Here is a 22,565-nt window from a genome sequence, read left to right on the forward strand (position 1 = left end):
GGCCCAGGCTTTTATCTCTGAGGCCCCATTATGATGTCAGAAAGCTGGCTCTGGAATCCTGAGGGCTCCACTATGACACGTGCAAAGTTCCGTCTGAACTTTATATAAGACGGTGAGGCTCAGTCAGTCACTCAGTGTTGCCTGAGAGGGCAACACTGCAACAGCCGGCCGCCAGGCTGTCTTTTTTTTGCACAGCTAGTTGCCTCCAGGAGGCCACAAGAGGGAGACAAGGGACTGCAAAATGGAAAATAGGCATCCACCAACTTTACAGACAACTTCTCCTTGCTCCTACAACCTCCATCCTTGCACAGTTTGTTATTCTTCTAGGTAACATAGTAACAAATCCAAATTGCTGCTCTCTTTGTAGGCAAGCAAGGCTTTGTTGCAACTGCAATTCTTACTTCTTCTTGAAATGTAGGGACGACAGTACATTCCATCACATCCATCTAGTGTACACAGGTAGGTCCATTGTGGCGGGCAGGCGAGCGGGCGGGCTGCTTTATTGGCTGTTTGCTGTTCCCCTACTCCACTCCACTATTTGACTGTTGTGCTGCATCAATCAATCAATCAATCAATCAATCAATCAATCAATCAATCAGTGGCTGGCTCAGGTGCAGCTCTTTAACTTACCTAAAAGGGAGGGCGGAGAGAAGACAAGGAAGGTGAATGAGGTGTTCCAATGTGAAATGCCGGAAACACAGAAACACAGACGACACACAACAAGAGGTGGCAATCTATTCATTAATTGCATTTAATCAATGAGCTCATTATCACTCATGCATTGTCCAACAGGTGTTGAAATAATGGGATTAAAAGGGGAGATCCCTTCAGAAAGACAGAAACAATAGCAAAGACAAAAAACACTTTTGGAATCTGCTTTTAGTCAACACATAAGGAAAGGGTGCACCGGTCCTGGAAATACTGCAATACCAGGTCAATGCGTGGAGTGGACAGAGCAAGCTCTATTTCCATCTCCCTGTTCTAAAAATCCATTTAATATATGGTCCCCAGATAGGGGACGTATCAGATATTAAACTGATAAGAACAGATACTACACTTGATCTTAGCCAAAAGGCCGAGAAGCGATAACCCGAACGGGCCGCGCGTTGCCCGAGCCTGCCCGATACTGCTGTTCAGCCCTTGCAGCGATTCAGCCTACTTCTAGGCAATTCCATGGGGCCCTGCAGGCTCACACACTCACAGCTACACGGGAGGTGAATAAAGGCCGGAGAGGAAGCCAGACAGGATTTGCTTATTTTGCTTGCACCACAATGCAGTGCTGAAAGAGGAGGAATCTACATAAAAACGCCTTCCTGGCAACGCCCAAATGCCCTGCTGCCATGCAGATAAACACTGGCAGCGGCAGCAAGTGCATGCCCACAGCCACCCCTTGTTCCTTCACACCTTGTATCAGCTGTAATCCAGTCCAGTCCAGTGCTGCCTGCTGAGCAGCACTGACCAACACTGCCTGGGCCCAGGCTTTTATCTCTGAGGCCCCATTATGATGTCAGAAAGCTGGCTCTGGAATCCTGAGGGCTCCACTATGACACGTGCAAAGTTCCGTCTGAACTTTATATAAGACGGTGAGGCTCAGTCAGTCACTCAGTGTTGCCTGAGAGGGCAACACTGCAACAGCCGGCCGCCAGGCTGTCTTTTTTTTGCACAGCTAGTTGCCTCCAGGAGGCCACAAGAGGGAGACAAGGGACTGCAAAATGGAAAATAGGCATCCACCAACTTTACAGACAACTTCTCCTTGCTCCTACAACCTCCATCCTTGCACAGTTTGTTATTCTTCTAGGTAACATAGTAACAAATCCAAATTGCTGCTCTCTTTGTAGGCAAGCAAGGCTTTGTTGCAACTGCAATTCTTACTTCTTCTTGAAATGTAGGGACGACAGTACATTCCATCACATCCATCTAGTGTACACAGGTAGGTCCATTGTGGCGGGCAGGCGAGCGGGCGGGCTGCTTTATTGGCTGTTTGCTGTTCCCCTACTCCACTCCACTATTTGACTGTTGTGCTGCATCAATCAATCAATCAATCAATCAATCAATCAATCAATCAATCAATCAATCAATCAATCAATCAATCAGTGGCTGGCTCAGGTGCAGCTCTTTAACTTACCTAAAAGGGAGGGCGGAGAGAAGACAAGGAAGGTGAATGAGGTGTTCCAATGTGAAATGCCGGAAACACAGAAACACAGACGACACACAACAAGAGGTGGCAATCTATTCATTAATTGCATTTAATCAATGAGCTCATTATCACTCATGCATTGTCCAACAGGTGTTGAAATAATGGGATTAAAAGGGGAGATCCCTTCAGAAAGACAGAAACAATAGCAAAGACAAAAAACACTTTTGGAATCTGCTTTTAGTCAACACATAAGGAAAGGGTGCACCGGTCCTGGAAATACTGCAATACCAGGTCAATGCGTGGAGTGGACAGAGCAAGCTCTATTTCCATCTCCCTGTTCTAAAAATCCATTTAATATATGGTCCCCAGATAGGGGACGTATCAGATATTAAACTGATAAGAACAGATACTACACTTGATCTTAGCCAAAAGGCCGAGAAGCGATAACCCGAACGGGCCGCGCGTTGCCCGAGCCTGCCCGATACTGCTGTTCAGCCCTTGCAGCGATTCAGCCTACTTCGAGGCAATTCCATGGGGCCCTGCAGGCTCACACACTCACAGCTACACGGGAGGTGAATAAAGGCCGGAGAGGAAGCCAGACAGGATTTGCTTCTTTTGCTTGCACCACAATGCAGTGCTGAAAGAGGAGGAATCTACATAAAAACGCCTTCCTGGCAACGCCCAAATGCCCTGCTGCCATGCAGATAAACACTGGCAGCGGCAGCAAGTGCATGCCCACAGCCACCCCTTGTTCCTTCACACCTTGTATCAGCTGTAATCCAGTCCAGTCCAGTGCTGCCTGCTGAGCAGCACTGACCAACACTGCCTGGGCCCAGGCTTTTATCTCTGAGGCCCCATTATGATGTCAGAAAGCTGGCTCTGGAATCCTGAGGGCTCCACTATGACACGTGCAAAGTTCCGTCTGAACTTTATATAAGACGGTGAGGCTCAGTCAGTCACTCAGTGTTGCCTGAGAGGGCAACACTGCAACAGCCGGCCGCCAGGCTGTCTTTTTTTTGCACAGCTAGTTGCCTCCAGGAGGCCACAAGAGGGAGACAAGGGACTGCAAAATGGAAAATAGGCATCCACCAACTTTACAGACAACTTCTCCTTGCTCCTACAACCTCCATCCTTGCACAGTTTGTTATTCTTCTAGGTAACATAGTAACAAATCCAAATTGCTGCTCTCTTTGTAGGCAAGCAAGGCTTTGTTGCAACTGCAATTCTTACTTCTTCTTGAAATGTAGGGACGACAGTACATTCCATCACATCCATCTAGTGTACACAGGTAGGTCCATTGTGGCGGGCAGGCGAGCGGGCGGGCTGCTTTATTGGCTGTTTGCTGTTCCCCTACTCCACTCCACTATTTGACTGTTGTGCTGCATCAATCAATCAATCAATCAATCAATCAATCAATCAATCAATCAGTGGCTGGCTCAGGTGCAGCTCTTTAACTTACCTAAAAGGGAGGGCGGAGAGAAGACAAGGAAGGTGAATGAGGTGTTCCAATGTGAAATGCCGGAAACACAGAAACACAGACGACACACAACAAGAGGTGGCAATCTATTCATTAATTGCATTTAATCAATGAGCTCATTATCACTCATGCATTGTCCAACAGGTGTTGAAATAATGGGATTAAAAGGGGAGATCCCTTCAGAAAGACAGAAACAATAGCAAAGACAAAAAACACTTTTGGAATCTGCTTTTAGTCAACACATAAGGAAAGGGTGCACCGGTCCTGGAAATACTGCAATACCAGGTCAATGCGTGGAGTGGACAGAGCAAGCTCTATTTCCATCTCCCTGTTCTAAAAATCCATTTAATATATGGTCCCCAGATAGGGGACGTATCAGATATTAAACTGATAAGAACAGATACTACACTTGATCTTAGCCAAAAGGCCGAGAAGCGATAACCCGAACGGGCCGCGCGTTGCCCGAGCCTGCCCGATACTGCTGTTCAGCCCTTGCAGCGATTCAGCCTACTTCTAGGCAATTCCATGGGGCCCTGCAGGCTCACACACTCACAGCTACACGGGAGGTGAATAAAGGCCGGAGAGGAAGCCAGACAGGATTTGCTTCTTTTGCTTGCACCACAATGCAGTGCTGAAAGAGGAGGAATCTACATAAAAACGCCTTCCTGGCAACGCCCAAATGCCCTGCTGCCATGCAGATAAACACTGGCAGCGGCAGCAAGTGCATGCCCACAGCCACCCCTTGTTCCTTCACACCTTGTATCAGCTGTAATCCAGTCCAGTCCAGTGCTGCCTGCTGAGCAGCACTGACCAACACTGCCTGGGCCCAGGCTTTTATCTCTGAGGCCCCATTATGATGTCAGAAAGCTGGCTCTGGAATCCTGAGGGCTCCACTATGACACGTGCAAAGTTCCGTCTGAACTTTATATAAGACGGTGAGGCTCAGTCAGTCACTCAGTGTTGCCTGAGAGGGCAACACTGCAACAGCCGGCCGCCAGGCTGTCTTTTTTTTGCACAGCTAGTTGCCTCCAGGAGGCCACAAGAGGGAGACAAGGGACTGCAAAATGGAAAATAGGCATCCACCAACTTTACAGACAACTTCTCCTTGCTCCTACAACCTCCATCCTTGCACAGTTTGTTATTCTTCTAGGTAACATAGTAACAAATCCAAATTGCTGCTCTCTTTGTAGGCAAGCAAGGCTTTGTTGCAACTGCAATTCTTACTTCTTCTTGAAATGTAGGGACGACAGTACATTCCATCACATCCATCTAGTGTACACAGGTAGGTCCATTGTGGCGGGCAGGCGAGCGGGCGGGCTGCTTTATTGGCTGTTTGCTGTTCCCCTACTCCACTCCACTATTTGACTGTTGTGCTGCATCAATCAATCAATCAATCAATCAATCAATCAATCAATCAATCAATCAGTGGCTGGCTCAGGTGCAGCTCTTTAACTTACCTAAAAGGGAGGGCGGAGAGAAGACAAGGAAGGTGAATGAGGTGTTCCAATGTGAAATGCCGGAAACACAGAAACACAGACGACACACAACAAGAGGTGGCAATCTATTCATTAATTGCATTTAATCAATGAGCTCATTATCACTCATGCATTGTCCAACAGGTGTTGAAATAATGGGATTAAAAGGGGAGATCCCTTCAGAAAGACAGAAACAATAGCAAAGACAAAAAACACTTTTGGAATCTGCTTTTAGTCAACACATAAGGAAAGGGTGCACCGGTCCTGGAAATACTGCAATACCAGGTCAATGCGTGGAGTGGACAGAGCAAGCTCTATTTCCATCTCCCTGTTCTAAAAATCCATTTAATATATGGTCCCCAGATAGGGGACGTATCAGATATTAAACTGATAAGAACAGATACTACACTTGATCTTAGCCAAAAGGCCGAGAAGCGATAACCCGAACGGGCCGCGCGTTGCCCGAGCCTGCCCGATACTGCTGTTCAGCCCTTGCAGCGATTCAGCCTACTTCGAGGCAATTCCATGGGGCCCTGCAGGCTCACACACTCACAGCTACACGGGAGGTGAATAAAGGCCGGAGAGGAAGCCAGACAGGATTTGCTTCTTTTGCTTGCACCACAATGCAGTGCTGAAAGAGGAGGAATCTACATAAAAACGCCTTCCTGGCAACGCCCAAATGCCCTGCTGCCATGCAGATAAACACTGGCAGCGGCAGCAAGTGCATGCCCACAGCCACCCCTTGTTCCTTCACACCTTGTATCAGCTGTAATCCAGTCCAGTCCAGTGCTGCCTGCTGAGCAGCACTGACCAACACTGCCTGGGCCCAGGCTTTTATCTCTGAGGCCCCATTATGATGTCAGAAAGCTGGCTCTGGAATCCTGAGGGCTCCACTATGACACGTGCAAAGTTCCGTCTGAACTTTATATAAGACGGTGAGGCTCAGTCAGTCACTCAGTGTTGCCTGAGAGGGCAACACTGCAACAGCCGGCCGCCAGGCTGTCTTTTTTTTGCACAGCTAGTTGCCTCCAGGAGGCCACAAGAGGGAGACAAGGGACTGCAAAATGGAAAATAGGCATCCACCAACTTTACAGACAACTTCTCCTTGCTCCTACAACCTCCATCCTTGCACAGTTTGTTATTCTTCTAGGTAACATAGTAACAAATCCAAATTGCTGCTCTCTTTGTAGGCAAGCAAGGCTTTGTTGCAACTGCAATTCTTACTTCTTCTTGAAATGTAGGGACGACAGTACATTCCATCACATCCATCTAGTGTACACAGGTAGGTCCATTGTGGCGGGCAGGCGAGCGGGCGGGCTGCTTTATTGGCTGTTTGCTGTTCCCCTACTCCACTCCACTATTTGACTGTTGTGCTGCATCAATCAATCAATCAATCAATCAATCAATCAATCAATCAATCGGTGGCTGGCTCAGGTGCAGCTCTTTAACTTACCTAAAAGGGAGGGCGGAGAGAAGACAAGGAAGGTGAATGAGGTGTTCCAATGTGAAATGCCGGAAACACAGAAACACAGACGACACACAACAAGAGGTGGCAATCTATTCATTAATTGCATTTAATCAATGAGCTCATTATCACTCATGCATTGTCCAACAGGTGTTGAAATAATGGGATTAAAAGGGGAGATCCCTTCAGAAAGACAGAAACAATAGCAAAGACAAAAAACACTTTTGGAATCTGCTTTTAGTCAACACATAAGGAAAGGGTGCACCGGTCCTGGAAATACTGCAATACCAGGTCAATGCGTGGAGTGGACAGAGCAAGCTCTATTTCCATCTCCCTGTTCTAAAAATCCATTTAATATATGGTCCCCAGATAGGGGACGTATCAGATATTAAACTGATAAGAACAGATACTACACTTGATCTTAGCCAAAAGGCCGAGAAGCGATAACCCGAACGGGCCGCGCGTTGCCCGAGCCTGCCCGATACTGCTGTTCAGCCCTTGCAGCGATTCAGCCTACTTCTAGGCAATTCCATGGGGCCCTGCAGGCTCACACACTCACAGCTACACGGGAGGTGAATAAAGGCCGGAGAGGAAGCCAGACAGGATTTGCTTCTTTTGCTTGCACCACAATGCAGTGCTGAAAGAGGAGGAATCTACATAAAAACGCCTTCCTGGCAACGCCCAAATGCCCTGCTGCCATGCAGATAAACACTGGCAGCGGCAGCAAGTGCATGCCCACAGCCACCCCTTGTTCCTTAACACCTTGTATCAGCTGTAATCCAGTCCAGTCCAGTGCTGCCTGCTGAGCAGCACTGACCAACACTGCCTGGGCCCAGGCTTTTATCTCTGAGGCCCCATTATGATGTCAGAAAGCTGGCTCTGGAATCCTGAGGGCTCCACTATGACACGTGCAAAGTTCCGTCTGAACTTTATATAAGACGGTGAGGCTCAGTCAGTCACTCAGTGTTGCCTGAGAGGGCAACACTGCAACAGCCGGCCGCCAGGCTGTCTTTTTTTTGCACAGCTAGTTGCCTCCAGGAGGCCACAAGAGGGAGACAAGGGACTGCAAAATGGAAAATAGGCATCCACCAACTTTACAGACAACTTCTCCTTGCTCCTACAACCTCCATCCTTGCACAGTTTGTTATTCTTCTAGGTAACATAGTAACAAATCCAAATTGCTGCTCTCTTTGTAGGCAAGCAAGGCTTTGTTGCAACTGCAATTCTTACTTCTTCTTGAAATGTAGGGACGACAGTACATTCCATCACATCCATCTAGTGTACACAGGTAGGTCCATTGTGGCGGGCAGGCGAGCGGGCGGGCTGCTTTATTGGCTGTTTGCTGTTCCCCTACTCCACTCCACTATTTGACTGTTGTGCTGCATCAATCAATCAATCAATCAATCAATCAATCAATCAATCAATCAATCAGTGGCTGGCTCAGGTGCAGCTCTTTAACTTACCTAAAAGGGAGGGCGGAGAGAAGACAAGGAAGGTGAATGAGGTGTTCCAATGTGAAATGCCGGAAACACAGAAACACAGACGACACACAACAAGAGGTGGCAATCTATTCATTAATTGCATTTAATCAATGAGCTCATTATCACTCATGCATTGTCCAACAGGTGTTGAAATAATGGGATTAAAAGGGGAGATCCCTTCAGAAAGACAGAAACAATAGCAAAGACAAAAAACACTTTTGGAATCTGCTTTTAGTCAACACATAAGGAAAGGGTGCACCGGTCCTGGAAATACTGCAATACCAGGTCAATGCGTGGAGTGGACAGAGCAAGCTCTATTTCCATCTCCCTGTTCTAAAAATCCATTTAATATATGGTCCCCAGATAGGGGACGTATCAGATATTAAACTGATAAGAACAGATACTACACTTGATCTTAGCCAAAAGGCCGAGAAGCGATAACCCGAAAGGGCCGCGCGTTGCCCGAGCCTGCCCGATACTGCTGTTCAGCCCTTGCAGCGATTCAGCCTACTTCTAGGCAATTCCATGGGGCCCTGCAGGCTCACACACTCACAGCTACACGGGAGGTGAATAAAGGCCGGAGAGGAAGCCAGACAGGATTTGCTTCTTTTGCTTGCACCACAATGCAGTGCTGAAAGAGGAGGAATCTACATAAAAACGCCTTCCTGGCAACGCCCAAATGCCCTGCTGCCATGCAGATAAACACTGGCAGCGGCAGCAAGTGCATGCCCACAGCCACCCCTTGTTCCTTCACACCTTGTATCAGCTGTAATCCAGTCCAGTCCAGTGCTGCCTGCTGAGCAGCACTGACCAACACTGCCTGGGCCCAGGCTTTTATCTCTGAGGCCCCATTATGATGTCAGAAAGCTGGCTCTGGAATCCTGAGGGCTCCACTATGACACGTGCAAAGTTCCGTCTGAACTTTATATAAGACGGTGAGGCTCAGTCAGTCACTCAGTGTTGCCTGAGAGGGCAACACTGCAACAGCCGGCCGCCAGGCTGTCTTTTTTTTGCACAGCTAGTTGCCTCCAGGAGGCCACAAGAGGGAGACAAGGGACTGCAAAATGGAAAATAGGCATCCACCAACTTTACAGACAACTTCTCCTTGCTCCTACAACCTCCATCCTTGCACAGTTTGTTATTCTTCTAGGTAACATAGTAACAAATCCAAATTGCTGCTCTCTTTGTAGGCAAGCAAGGCTTTGTTGCAACTGCAATTCTTACTTCTTCTTGAAATGTAGGGACGACAGTACATTCCATCACATCCATCTAGTGTACACAGGTAGGTCCATTGTGGCGGGCAGGCGAGCGGGCGGGCTGCTTTATTGGCTGTTTGCTGTTCCCCTACTCCACTCCACTATTTGACTGTTGTGCTGCATCAATCAATCAATCAATCAATCAATCAATCAATCAATCAATCAATCAATCAGTGGCTGGCTCAGGTGCAGCTCTTTAACTTACCTAAAAGGGAGGGCGGAGAGAAGACAAGGAAGGTGAATGAGGTGTTCCAATGTGAAATGCCGGAAACACAGAAACACAGACGACACACAACAAGAGGTGGCAATCTATTCATTAATTGCATTTAATCAATGAGCTCATTATCACTCATGCATTGTCCAACAGGTGTTGAAATAATGGGATTAAAAGGGGAGATCCCTTCAGAAAGACAGAAACAATAGCAAAGACAAAAAACACTTTTGGAATCTGCTTTTAGTCAACACATAAGGAAAGGGTGCACCGGTCCTGGAAATACTGCAATACCAGGTCAATGCGTGGAGTGGACAGAGCAAGCTCTATTTCCATCTCCCTGTTCTAAAAATCCATTTAATATATGGTCCCCAGATAGGGGACGTATCAGATATTAAACTGATAAGAACAGATACTACACTTGATCTTAGCCAAAAGGCCGAGAAGCGATAACCCGAACGGGCCGCGCGTTGCCCGAGCCTGCCCGATACTGCTGTTCAGCCCTTGCAGCGATTCAGCCTACTTCTAGGCAATTCCATGGGGCCCTGCAGGCTCACACACTCACAGCTACACGGGAGGTGAATAAAGGCCGGAGAGGAAGCCAGACAGGATTTGCTTCTTTTGCTTGCACCACAATGCAGTGCTGAAAGAGGAGGAATCTACATAAAAACGCCTTCCTGGCAACGCCCAAATGCCCTGCTGCCATGCAGATAAACACTGGCAGCCAGGGCTGCCATCAGGAATTTCTGGGCCCCATACTGCCAATGAGTCTGGGCCCCCGCCCCCCTCGTTATTAGGAGGGGGGGTGAAATGTAAAGGGGCGGGAGGTAGGGCACATTAAAAATAAAACTCTTTGGAGGAGCAGGGCAGAGACAGGAGGTGGGTGTCGGAGGGCAAAGGGGAGAAACTAAGTCCCAGGGCTGGGAGAACTGAAGGTAGCAGTGGTAGCCAGGGGGGAGACGTAACCTCACAGGGGCTCTGTGGAGTGACAAGGAAGAGACAAGAGACAGCGGCTCTGTGGGGGGCAAAAAGGGAAAGTGAGTGTGTGTGTATGTGTGTGTGTGTGTGTATGTAGAATCTGTCAGGGTGTAGGAGGGCAATATAAACAAAAATCATTGCACTGAAGCCCTATACACAGCAGAGTCACTCACCAAAATGTAGTCCCTAAGATCTCCCACCGCCACGGGCATGTCTGGATGATGCTTTTGCATTCTCTTCACACGCTGCACACACGTTATCTGTGTGTAGCGCTATCTACAGGGGGCTGTGTGTGGCGCTATCTGCAGGGGTGGGTGAGGCGCTATCTACAGGGGGGTGTGTGGCGCTATCTACAGGGTGGGTGTGGCGCTATCTACATGGGATTGTGTGGCGCTATCTACATGGGATTGTGTGGTGCTATCTACAGGGGGCAGTGTGTGACACTATCTACAGGGGTGTGTGTGTGTGGCGCTATCTACAGGGGGTATGTTCGGCGCTGACTACAGGGGAGTGTGTGGCACTCTCTACAGGGGATTCCAGTCCAGGAGGAGACCCTGACCTCACTGTCCATATATGGACAGTGACCTCAGGGGCTACCTCTAGGAGAGGAATCCCCGACCAGAGTGTCGGCAACTCTCTGGCCGGGGATTTCGCTCCTGGATGGGTGAATGGCAGAGCAGGAAGCTGATACTTTCCTGCTCTGCCATAGTATTCAATTGTATCTGCATCCTGTGGACGCAGATACAATTGAATATGGCAGTGGCTGAGACACGTCTGGGACAGTAATTTGCCGGGACTGCCTCTTTAGATTCAGGACAGTCCCTGCAAATTCAGGACTGTTGCTAACTATGCCTCCGGTATAAGCTTTCTCCCCCTACCCAGGTATACTCTCTCCTTCCTCTACCCCTCCCCATGTATAATTTCTCCCCTCCCTTCAGATATCATCACTTTTCACCCAATTATTACCCCCCCCCCCATTGTATAATGCCTCCTCCAGTGGAGGGATGTCACGATACCAGAATTTGGACTTCGGTACCGATGCTTTGTGTAGTATTGCGATTTCGATAACAAAGCGATACTTTGCCAACAGTAATAAAAAAACAAAACAGTTCTTCCATTTCTTATGTGAGGCGCGAGGTGTGATGGCAAATTTAACCTCCATGTGCCTCACATTAATAGTAATTAACCCCATCATGTTCCTCAATTATAAAGGGTTAATGTGTAAGGTACATGATGGGGTTAATTACTATTAATGTGAGGCACATGGAGGTTCAAAATTCATAATACCTCGTGCCCCACATTAATAAGTGAAAGAAGTTTTTATTTTATTTTTTACAACGTACACATCATAAATGATGCAAAAAAATTGTTGTGCAGGTTATTACAGCCGCGCCAATAATGAATGTGTATATTTTATGTATTGAGACTTATTTTAATGTGTTTTGTAAAAAAGGTGTATGTGTATTTTTTTAAAATTTAACATTACTTTATGTTTTTACTTTCTTTTTGAAACTTTAATGTACTGGTATATATCTATATACGCATAGTACACAGGCAGTTGTTAGGACAGACCTGAGTATGCCCTAACAGGAAATATGGTAAGACAGCCCTGGGGTCCTTCATTGGACCTTGGGCTGTCTGCCCATATATGGTATGTCCCTCAATCGCGTCACAGGGATTCCTGTGACGTGATCCAAGGGGCATCCCCCCTTCTTATTTTCCCCTGAATGCTGCAGTCATCTTTGATTGCAGCATTCAGGGGTATAGCGGTGGAGATGAGAGGTTTCTTTCATCTCTGCCTTTATAGAGTGGGACTGCGGCTGTGTAATACAACCATTGCCCCGCCCCGCACGCGGTCAGCACGAGGTGATGCAGTTGGCGCTGCACTAATGAGCGGCGGTTCAGGCACTGAAGACAGAACATGTGGGGGTGTTTTGTAGTGCGCCCGCCATGTTCTGTTTTCAGTGCTGCCGCTCATTAGTGCCCCCATTATCATCTCCCTGCCCCCATTATCATCTCCCTGCCCCCATTATCATCTCCCTGCCCCATTATCATCTCCCTGCCCCATTATCATCTCCCTGCCCCCATTATCATCTCCCTGCCCCCATTATCATCTCCCTGCCCCCATTATCATCTATCTGCCCCCATTATCATCTCGCTGCCCCCATTATCATCTCCCTGCCCCCATTATCATCTCCCTGCCCCCATTATCATCTCCCTGCCCCCATTATCATCTCCCTGCCCTATTATCATCTCCCTGCCCCCATTATCATCTCCCTGCCCCCATTATCATCTCCCTGCCCTATTATCATCTCCCTGCCCCCATTATCATCTCCCTGCCCCCATTATCGTCTCCCTGCCCCCATTATCATCTCCCTGCCCCCATTATAATCTAACTCTACCCCCATTATCATCTCCCTGCCCCCATTATCATCTCCCTGCCCCCATTATCATCTCCCTGCCCCCATTATCATCTCCCTGCCCCCATTATCATCTCCCTGCCCTATTATCATCTCCCTGCCCCCATTATCATCTCCCTGCCCCCATTATCATCTCCCTGCCCCCATTATCATCTCCCTGCCCCCATTATCATCTCCCTGCCCTATTATCATCTCCCTGCCCCCATTATCATCTCCCTGCCCCCATTATCATCTCCCTGCCCCCATTATCATCTAACTCTACCCCCTCCCCATAGAAAGCACGTCTGTATTAGTTTACACTGCAGCATAGGATTGTATCACTATCAGCTCCACGACGGCTCTTTTCTCCTGTCCTGTGTAAACAGAGGGAGAAGACAGGTTTATTGTCACATGTTACACAGGACGGGAGATAAGAGCCGCAGAGCTGATACAATCCTATGCTGCGGTGTTAACATAATACAGAGGTGGGTAAGATATTTACTTTCTATGGGGGCAGGAGGAGATTTTTTCAGGAGGCTCCGGGCAGCAGCAGCCGGACACAGACATAAGTTAGTACTCACTGTGTCTGAAGAAGAAGAAGACTGCTGCTTCTGCTGCTGGACGTATCCTCCGAGGCTGAGCTCATAACTCCCGCTACTGTGATGTCTCCACCCCTTGTCTCCTCCCCACACGCTGTCACACTGTTGCGGAGGAGGAGGGGCAGGCACATGTCACTCTCCAGCGGGCCCTTACGATTTTATTCTGATGTAATGAACGGGCCCCTCCTTCGTGATGGGACCTGTTCCTTTCACCGAAATGAAATCGTAAGAGTCACACTGCCGTGAGGATATTAATTCCAGCGGCAGAGTGCGGGCCCCTTTTTTTAAAATTTATGCCCGGGCCCCTCACTGCAGTACCCCCAGTCCCCCCCTGATGGCGGCCCTGCTGGCAGCGGCAGCAAGTGCATGCCCACAGCCACCCCTTGTTCCTTCACACCTTGTATCAGCTGTAATCCAGTCCAGTCCAGTGCTGCCTGCTGAGCAGCACTGACCAACACTGCCTGGGCCCAGGCTTTTATCTCTGAGGCCCCATTATGATGTCAGAAAGCTGGCTCTGGAATCCTGAGGGCTCCACTATGACACGTGCAAAGTTCCGTCTGAACTTTATATAAGACGGTGAGGCTCAGTCAGTCACTCAGTGTTGCCTGAGAGGGCAACACTGCAACAGCCGGCCGCCAGGCTGTCTTTTTTTTGCACAGCTAGTTGCCTCCAGGAGGCCACAAGAGGGAGACAAGGGACTGCAAAATGGAAAATAGGCATCCACCAACTTTACAGACAACTTCTCCTTGCTCCTACAACCTCCATCCTTGCACAGTTTGTTATTCTTCTAGGTAACATAGTAACAAATCCAAATTGCTGCTCTCTTTGTAGGCAAGCAAGGCTTTGTTGCAACTGCAATTCTTACTTCTTCTTGAAATGTAGGGACGACAGTACATTCCATCACATCCATCTAGTGTACACAGGTAGGTCCATTGTGGCGGGCAGGCGAGCGGGCGGGCTGCTTTATTGGCTGTTTGCTGTTCCCCTACTCCACTCCACTATTTGACTGTTGTGCTGCATCAATCAATCAATCAATCAATCAATCAATCAATCAATCAATCAATCAATCAATCAATCAATCAATCAGTGGCTGGCTCAGGTGCAGCTCTTTAACTTACCTAAAAGGGAGGGCGGAGAGAAGACAAGGAAGGTGAATGAGGTGTTCCAATGTGAAATGCCGGAAACACAGAAACACAGACGACACACAACAAGAGGTGGCAATCTATTCATTAATTGCATTTAATCAATGAGCTCATTATCACTCATGCATTGTCCAACAGGTGTTGAAATAATGGGATTAAAAGGGGAGATCCCTTCAGAAAGACAGAAACAATAGCAAAGACAAAAAACACTTTTGGAATCTGCTTTTAGTCAACACATAAGGAAAGGGTGCACCGGTCCTGGAAATACTGCAATACCAGGTCAATGCGTGGAGTGGACAGAGCAAGCTCTATTTCCATCTCCCTGTTCTAAAAATCCATTTAATATATGGTCCCCAGATAGGGGACGTATCAGATATTAAACTGATAAGAACAGATACTACACTTGATCTTAGCCAAAAGGCAGAGAAGCGATAACCCGAACGGGCCGCGCGTTGCCCGAGCCTGCCCGATACTGCTGTTCAGCCCTTGCAGCGATTCAGCCTACTTCTAGGCAATTCCATGGGGCCCTGCAGGCTCACACACTCACAGCTACACGGGAGGTGAATAAAGGCCGGAGAGGAAGCCAGACAGGATTTGCTTCTTTTGCTTGCACCACAATGCAGTGCTGAAAGAGGAGGAATCTACATAAAAACGCCTTCCTGGCAACGCCCAAATGCCCTGCTGCCATGCAGATAAACACTGGCAGCGGCAGCAAGTGCATGCCCACAGCCACCCCTTGTTCCTTCACACCTTGTATCAGCTGTAATCCAGTCCAGTCCAGTGCTGCCTGCTGAGCAGCACTGACCAACACTGCCTGGGCCCAGGCTTTTATCTCTGAGGCCCCATTATGATGTCAGAAAGCTGGCTCTGGAATCCTGAGGGCTCCACTATGACACGTGCAAAGTTCCGTCTGAACTTTATATAAGACGGTGAGGCTCAGTCAGTCACTCAGTGTTGCCTGAGAGGGCAACACTGCAACAGCCGGCCGCCAGGCTGTCTTTTTTTTGCACAGCTAGTTGCCTCCAGGAGGCCACAAGAGGGAGACAAGGGACTGCAAAATGGAAAATAGGCATCCACCAACTTTACAGACAACTTCTCCTTGCTCCTACAACCTCCATCCTTGCACAGTTTGTTATTCTTCTAGGTAACATAGTAACAAATCCAAATTGCTGCTCTCTTTGTAGGCAAGCAAGGCTTTGTTGCAACTGCAATTCTTACTTCTTCTTGAAATGTAGGGACGACAGTACATTCCATCACATCCATCTAGTGTACACAGGTAGGTCCATTGTGGCGGGCAGGCGAGCGGGCGGGCTGCTTTATTGGCTGTTTGCTGTTCCCCTACTCCACTCCACTATTTGACTGTTGTGCTGCATCAATCAATCAATCAATCAATCAATCAATCAATCAATCAATCAATCAGTGGCTGGCTCAGGTGCAGCTCTTTAACTTACCTAAAAGGGAGGGCGGAGAGAAGACAAGGAAGGTGAATGAGGTGTTCCAATGTGAAATGCCGGAAACACAGAAACACAGACGACACACAACAAGAGGTGGCAATCTATTCATTAATTGCATTTAATCAATGAGCTCATTATCACTCATGCATTGTCCAACAGGTGTTGAAATAATGGGATTAAAAGGGGAGATCCCTTCAGAAAGACAGAAACAATAGCAAAGACAAAAAACACTTTTGGAATCTGCTTTTAGTCAACACATAAGGAAAGGGTGCACCGGTCCTGGAAATACTGCAATACCAGGTCAATGCGTGGAGTGGACAGAGCAAGCTCTATTTCCATCTCCCTGTTCTAAAAATCCATTTAATATATGGTCCCCAGATAGGGGACGTATCAGATATTAAACTGATAAGAACAGATACTACACTTGATCTTAGCCAAAAGGCCGAGAAGCGATAACCCGAACGGGCCGCGCGTTGCCCGAGCCTGCCCGATACTGCTGTTCAGCCCTTGCAGCGATTCAGCCTACTTCTAGGCAATTCCATGGGGCCCTGCAGGCTCACACACTCACAGCTACACGGGAGGTGAATAAAGGCCGGAGAGGAAGCCAGACAGGATTTGCTTCTTTTGCTTGCACCACAATGCAGTGCTGAAAGAGGAGGAATCTACATAAAAACGCCTTCCTGGCAACGCCCAAATGCCCTGCTGCCATGCAGATAAACACTGGCAGCGGCAGCAAGTGCATGCCCACAGCCACCCCTTGTTCCTTCACACCTTGTATCAGCTGTAATCCAGTCCAGTCCAGTGCTGCCTGCTGAGCAGCACTGACCAACACTGCCTGGGCCCAGGCTTTTATCTCTGAGGCCCCATTATGATGTCAGAAAGCTGGCTCTGGAATCCTGAGGGCTCCACTATGACACGTGCAAAGTTCCGTCTGAACTTTATATAAGACGGTGAGGCTCAGTCAGTCACTCAGTGTTGCCTGAGAGGGCAACACTGCAACAGCCGGCCGCCAGGCTGTCTTTTTTTTGCACAGCTAGTTGCCTCCAGGAGGCCACAAGAGGGAGACAAGGGACTGCAAAATGGAAAATAGGCATCCACCAACTTTACAGACAACTTCTCCTTGCTCCTACAACCTCCATCCTTGCACAGTTTGTTATTCTTCTAGGTAACATAGTAACAAATCCAAATTGCTGCTCTCTTTGTAGGCAAGCAAGGCTTTGTTGCAACTGCAATTCTTACTTCTTCTTGAAATGTAGGGACGACAGTACATTCCATCACATCCATCTAGTGTACACAGGTAGGTCCATTGTGGCGGGCAGGCGAGCGGGCGGGCTGCTTTATTGGCTGTTTGCTGTTCCCCTACTCCACTCCACTATTTGACTGTTGTGCTGCATCAATCAATCAATCAATCAATCAATCAATCAATCAATCAATCAATCAATCAGTGGCTGGCTCAGGTGCAGCTCTTTAACTTACCTAAAAGGGAGGGCGGAGAGAAGACAAGGAAGGTGAATGAGGTGTTCCAATGTGAAATGCCGGAAACACAGAAACACAGACGACACACAACAAGAGGTGGCAATCTATTCATTAATTGCATTTAATCAATGAGCTCATTATCACTCATGCATTGTCCAACAGGTGTTGAAATAATGGGATTAAAAGGGGAGATCCCTTCAGAAAGACAGAAACAATAGCAAAGACAAAAAACACTTTTGGAATCTGCTTTTAGTCAACACATAAGGAAAGGGTGCACCGGTCCTGGAAATACTGCAATACCAGGTCAATGCGTGGAGTGGACAGAGCAAGCTCTATTTCCATCTCCCTGTTCTAAAAATCCATTTAATATATGGTCCCCAGATAGGGGACGTATCAGATATTAAACTGATAAGAACAGATACTACACTTGATCTTAGCCAAAAGGCCGAGAAGCGATAACCCGAACGGGCCGCGCGTTGCCCGAGCCTGCCCGATACTGCTGTTCAGCCCTTGCAGCGATTCAGCCTACTTCTAGGCAATTCCATGGGGCCCTGCAGGCTCACACACTCACAGCTACACGGGAGGTGAATAAAGGCCGGAGAGGAAGCCAGACAGGATTTGCTTCTTTTGCTTGCACCACAATGCAGTGCTGAAAGAGGAGGAATCTACATAAAAACGCCTTCCTGGCAACGCCCAAATGCCCTGCTGCCATGCAGATAAACACTGGCAGCGGCAGCAAGTGCATGCCCACAGCCACCCCTTGTTCCTTCACACCTTGTATCAGCTGTAATCCAGTCCAGTCCAGTGCTGCCTGCTGAGCAGCACTGACCAACACTGCCTGGGCCCAGGCTTTTATCTCTGAGGCCCCATTATGATGTCAGAAAGCTGGCTCTGGAATCCTGAGGGCTCCACTATGACACGTGCAAAGTTCCGTCTGAACTTTATATAAGACGGTGAGGCTCAGTCAGTCACTCAGTGTTGCCTGAGAGGGCAACACTGCAACAGCCGGCCGCCAGGCTGTCTTTTTTTTGCACAGCTAGTTGCCTCCAGGAGGCCACAAGAGGGAGACAAGGGACTGCAAAATGGAAAATAGGCATCCACCAACTTTACAGACAACTTCTCCTTGCTCCTACAACCTCCATCCTTGCACAGTTTGTTATTCTTCTAGGTAACATAGTAACAAATCCAAATTGCTGCTCTCTTTGTAGGCAAGCAAGGCTTTGTTGCAACTGCAATTCTTACTTCTTCTTGAAATGTAGGGACGACAGTACATTCCATCACATCCATCTAGTGTACACAGGTAGGTCCATTGTGGCGGGCAGGCGAGCGGGCGGGCTGCTTTATTGGCTGTTTGCTGTTCCCCTACTCCACTCCACTATTTGACTGTTGTGCTGCATCAATCAATCAATCAATCAATCAATCAATCAATCAATCAGTGGCTGGCTCAGGTGCAGCTCTTTAACTTACCTAAAAGGGAGGGCGGAGAGAAGACAAGGAAGGTGAATGAGGTGTTCCAATGTGAAATGCCGGAAACACAGAAACACAGACGACACACAACAAGAGGTGGCAATCTATTCATTAATTGCATTTAATCAATGAGCTCATTATCACTCATGCATTGTCCAACAGGTGTTGAAATAATGGGATTAAAAGGGGAGATCCCTTCAGAAAGACAGAAACAATAGCAAAGACAAAAAACACTTTTGGAATCTGCTTTTAGTCAACACATAAGGAAAGGGTGCACCGGTCCTGGAAATACTGCAATACCAGGTCAATGCGTGGAGTGGACAGAGCAAGCTCTATTTCCATCTCCCTGTTCTAAAAATCCATTTAATATATGGTCCCCAGATAGGGGACGTATCAGATATTAAACTGATAAGAACAGATACTACACTTGATCTTAGCCAAAAGGCCGAGAAGCGATAACCCGAACGGGCCGCGCGTTGCCCGAGCCTGCCCGATACTGCTGTTCAGCCCTTGCAGCGATTCAGCCTACTTCTAGGCAATTCCATGGGGCCCTGCAGGCTCACACACTCACAGCTACACGGGAGGTGAATAAAGGCCGGAGAGGAAGCCAGACAGGATTTGCTTCTTTTGCTTGCACCACAATGCAGTGCTGAAAGAGGAGGAATCTACATAAAAACGCCTTCCTGGCAACGCCCAAATGCCCTGCTGCCATGCAGATAAACACTGGCAGCGGCAGCAAGTGCATGCCCACAGCCACCCCTTGTTCCTTCACACCTTGTATCAGCTGTAATCCAGTCCAGTCCAGTGCTGCCTGCTGAGCAGCACTGACCAACACTGCCTGGGCCCAGGCTTTTATCTCTGAGGCCCCATTATGATGTCAGAAAGCTGGCTCTGGAATCCTGAGGGCTCCACTATGACACGTGCAAAGTTCCGTCTGAACTTTATATAAGACGGTGAGGCTCAGTCAGTCACTCAGTGTTGCCTGAGAGGGCAACACTGCAACAGCCGGCCGCCAGGCTGTCTTTTTTTTGCACAGCTAGTTGCCTCCAGGAGGCCACAAGAGGGAGACAAGGGACTGCAAAATGGAAAATAGGCATCCACCAACTTTACAGACAACTTCTCCTTGCTCCTACAACCTCCATCCTTGCACAGTTTGTTATTCTTCTAGGTAACATAGTAACAAATCCAAATTGCTGCTCTCTTTGTAGGCAAGCAAGGCTTTGTTGCAACTGCAATTCTTACTTCTTCTTGAAATGTAGGGACGACAGTACATTCCATCACATCCATCTAGTGTACACAGGTAGGTCCATTGTGGCGGGCAGGCGAGCGGGCGGGCTGCTTTATTGGCTGTTTGCTGTTCCCCTACTCCACTCCACTATTTGACTGTTGTGCTGCATCAATCAATCAATCAATCAATCAATCAATCAATCAATCAATCAATCAATCAATCAATCAATCAGTGGCTGGCTCAGGTGCAGCTCTTTAACTTACCTAAAAGGGAGGGCGGAGAGAAGACAAGGAAGGTGAATGAGGTGTTCCAATGTGAAATGCCGGAAACACAGAAACACAGACGACACACAACAAGAGGTGGCAATCTATTCATTAATTGCATTTAATCAATGAGCTCATTATCACTCATGCATTGTCCAACAGGTGTTGAAATAATGGGATTAAAAGGGGAGATCCCTTCAGAAAGACAGAAACAATAGCAAAGACAAAAAACACTTTTGGAATCTGCTTTTAGTCAACACATAAGGAAAGGGTGCACCGGTCCTGGAAATACTGCAATACCAGGTCAATGCGTGGAGTGGACAGAGCAAGCTCTATTTCCATCTCCCTGTTCTAAAAATCCATTTAATATATGGTCCCCAGATAGGGGACGTATCAGATATTAAACTGATAAGAACAGATACTACACTTGATCTTAGCCAAAAGGCCGAGAAGCGATAACCCGAACGGGCCGCGCGTTGCCCGAGCCTGCCCGATACTGCTGTTCAGCCCTTGCAGCGATTCAGCCTACTTCTAGGCAATTCCATGGGGCCCTGCAGGCTCACGCACTCACAGCTACACGGGAGGTGAATAAAGGCCGGAGAGGAAGCCAGACAGGATTTGCTTCTTTTGCTTGCACCACAATGCAGTGCTGAAAGAGGAGGAATCTACATAAAAACGCCTTCCTGGCAACGCCCAAATGCCCTGCTGCCATGCAGATAAACACTGGCAGCGGCAGCAAGTGCATGCCCACAGCCACCCCTTGTTCCTTCACACCTTGTATCAGCTGTAATCCAGTCCAGTCCAGTGCTGCCTGCTGAGCAGCACTGACCAACACTGCCTGGGCCCAGGCTTTTATCTCTGAGGCCCCATTATGATGTCAGAAAGCTGGCTCTGGAATCCTGAGGGCTCCACTATGACACGTGCAAAGTTCCGTCTGAACTTTATATAAGACGGTGAGGCTCAGTCAGTCACTCAGTGTTGCCTGAGAGGGCAACACTGCAACAGCCGGCCGCCAGGCTGTCTTTTTTTTGCACAGCTAGTTGCCTCCAGGAGGCCACAAGAGGGAGACAAGGGACTGCAAAATGGAAAATAGGCATCCACCAACTTTACAGACAACTTCTCCTTGCTCCTACAACCTCCATCCTTGCACAGTTTGTTATTCTTCTAGGTAACATAGTAACAAATCCAAATTGCTGCTCTCTTTGTAGGCAAGCAAGGCTTTGTTGCAACTGCAATTCTTACTTCTTCTTGAAATGTAGGGACGACAGTACATTCCATCACATCCATCTAGTGTACACAGGTAGGTCCATTGTGGCGGGCAGGCGAGCGGGCGGGCTGCTTTATTGGCTGTTTGCTGTTCCCCTACTCCACTCCACTATTTGACTGTTGTGCTGCATCAATCAATCAATCAATCAATCAATCAATCAATCAATCAGTGGCTGGCTCAGGTGCAGCTCTTTAACTTACCTAAAAGGGAGGGCGGAGAGAAGACAAGGAAGGTGAATGAGGTGTTCCAATGTGAAATGCCGGAAACACAGAAACACAGACGACACACAACAAGAGGTGGCAATCTATTCATTAATTGCATTTAATCAATGAGCTCATTATCACTCATGCATTGTCCAACAGGTGTTGAAATAATGGGATTAAAAGGGGAGATCCCTTCAGAAAGACAGAAACAATAGCAAAGACATAAAACACTTTTGGAATCTGCTTTTAGTCAACACATAAGGAAAGGGTGCACCGGTCCTGGAAATACTGCAATACCAGGTCAATGCGTGGAGTGGACAGAGCAAGCTCTATTTCCATCTCCCTGTTCTAAAAATCCATTTAATATATGGTCCCCAGATAGGGGACGTATCAGATATTAAACTGATAAGAACAGATACTACACTTGATCTTAGCCAAAAGGCCGAGAAGCGATAACCCGAACGGGCCGCGCGTTGCCCGAGCCTGCCCGATACTGCTGTTCAGCCCTTGCAGCGATTCAGCCTACTTCTAGGCAATTCCATGGGGCCCTGCAGGCTCACACACTCACAGCTACACGGGAGGTGAAT

General features: G+C 48.1%; 13 non-coding genes across 13 annotated transcripts; all 13 read right to left on the minus strand.

The window, feature by feature from the left end:
* Nucleotides 1–896: 896 nt before the first annotated feature.
* LOC142691934 (U2 spliceosomal RNA) lies at nucleotides 897–1,087 on the minus strand. The gene has a single exon (XR_012860439.1). It is a non-coding gene; the product is annotated as a U2 spliceosomal RNA (small nuclear RNA).
* Nucleotides 1,088–2,391: 1,304 nt separating this feature from the next.
* On the minus strand, nucleotides 2,392–2,582 carry LOC142691935 (U2 spliceosomal RNA). Its single transcript, XR_012860440.1, has one exon. It is a non-coding gene; the product is annotated as a U2 spliceosomal RNA (small nuclear RNA).
* Nucleotides 2,583–3,862: 1,280 nt separating this feature from the next.
* LOC142691937 (U2 spliceosomal RNA) lies at nucleotides 3,863–4,053 on the minus strand. Its single transcript, XR_012860441.1, has one exon. It is a non-coding gene; the product is annotated as a U2 spliceosomal RNA (small nuclear RNA).
* Nucleotides 4,054–5,337: 1,284 nt separating this feature from the next.
* LOC142691938 (U2 spliceosomal RNA) lies at nucleotides 5,338–5,528 on the minus strand. The gene has a single exon (XR_012860442.1). It is a non-coding gene; the product is annotated as a U2 spliceosomal RNA (small nuclear RNA).
* Nucleotides 5,529–6,808: 1,280 nt separating this feature from the next.
* On the minus strand, nucleotides 6,809–6,999 carry LOC142691939 (U2 spliceosomal RNA). The gene has a single exon (XR_012860443.1). It is a non-coding gene; the product is annotated as a U2 spliceosomal RNA (small nuclear RNA).
* A 1,284-nt stretch (nucleotides 7,000–8,283) lies between these two features.
* LOC142691940 (U2 spliceosomal RNA) lies at nucleotides 8,284–8,474 on the minus strand. The gene has a single exon (XR_012860444.1). It is a non-coding gene; the product is annotated as a U2 spliceosomal RNA (small nuclear RNA).
* Nucleotides 8,475–9,762: 1,288 nt separating this feature from the next.
* LOC142691941 (U2 spliceosomal RNA) lies at nucleotides 9,763–9,953 on the minus strand. Its single transcript, XR_012860445.1, has one exon. It is a non-coding gene; the product is annotated as a U2 spliceosomal RNA (small nuclear RNA).
* Nucleotides 9,954–14,862: 4,909 nt separating this feature from the next.
* LOC142692096 (U2 spliceosomal RNA) lies at nucleotides 14,863–15,053 on the minus strand. The gene has a single exon (XR_012860585.1). It is a non-coding gene; the product is annotated as a U2 spliceosomal RNA (small nuclear RNA).
* Nucleotides 15,054–16,337: 1,284 nt separating this feature from the next.
* LOC142691942 (U2 spliceosomal RNA) lies at nucleotides 16,338–16,528 on the minus strand. The gene has a single exon (XR_012860446.1). It is a non-coding gene; the product is annotated as a U2 spliceosomal RNA (small nuclear RNA).
* Nucleotides 16,529–17,816: 1,288 nt separating this feature from the next.
* LOC142691943 (U2 spliceosomal RNA) lies at nucleotides 17,817–18,007 on the minus strand. Its single transcript, XR_012860447.1, has one exon. It is a non-coding gene; the product is annotated as a U2 spliceosomal RNA (small nuclear RNA).
* A 1,276-nt stretch (nucleotides 18,008–19,283) lies between these two features.
* Nucleotides 19,284–19,474, minus strand: LOC142691945 (U2 spliceosomal RNA). The gene has a single exon (XR_012860449.1). It is a non-coding gene; the product is annotated as a U2 spliceosomal RNA (small nuclear RNA).
* A 1,300-nt stretch (nucleotides 19,475–20,774) lies between these two features.
* On the minus strand, nucleotides 20,775–20,965 carry LOC142691946 (U2 spliceosomal RNA). The gene has a single exon (XR_012860450.1). It is a non-coding gene; the product is annotated as a U2 spliceosomal RNA (small nuclear RNA).
* A 1,276-nt stretch (nucleotides 20,966–22,241) lies between these two features.
* Nucleotides 22,242–22,432, minus strand: LOC142691948 (U2 spliceosomal RNA). The gene has a single exon (XR_012860451.1). It is a non-coding gene; the product is annotated as a U2 spliceosomal RNA (small nuclear RNA).
* Between the last annotated feature and the right edge of the window lie 133 nt (nucleotides 22,433–22,565).

Source organism: Rhinoderma darwinii (genome assembly GCF_050947455.1).
Source record: "Rhinoderma darwinii isolate aRhiDar2 chromosome 5 unlocalized genomic scaffold, aRhiDar2.hap1 SUPER_5_unloc_39, whole genome shotgun sequence".
NCBI classification, from domain to species: domain Eukaryota; kingdom Metazoa; phylum Chordata; class Amphibia; order Anura; family Rhinodermatidae; genus Rhinoderma; species Rhinoderma darwinii.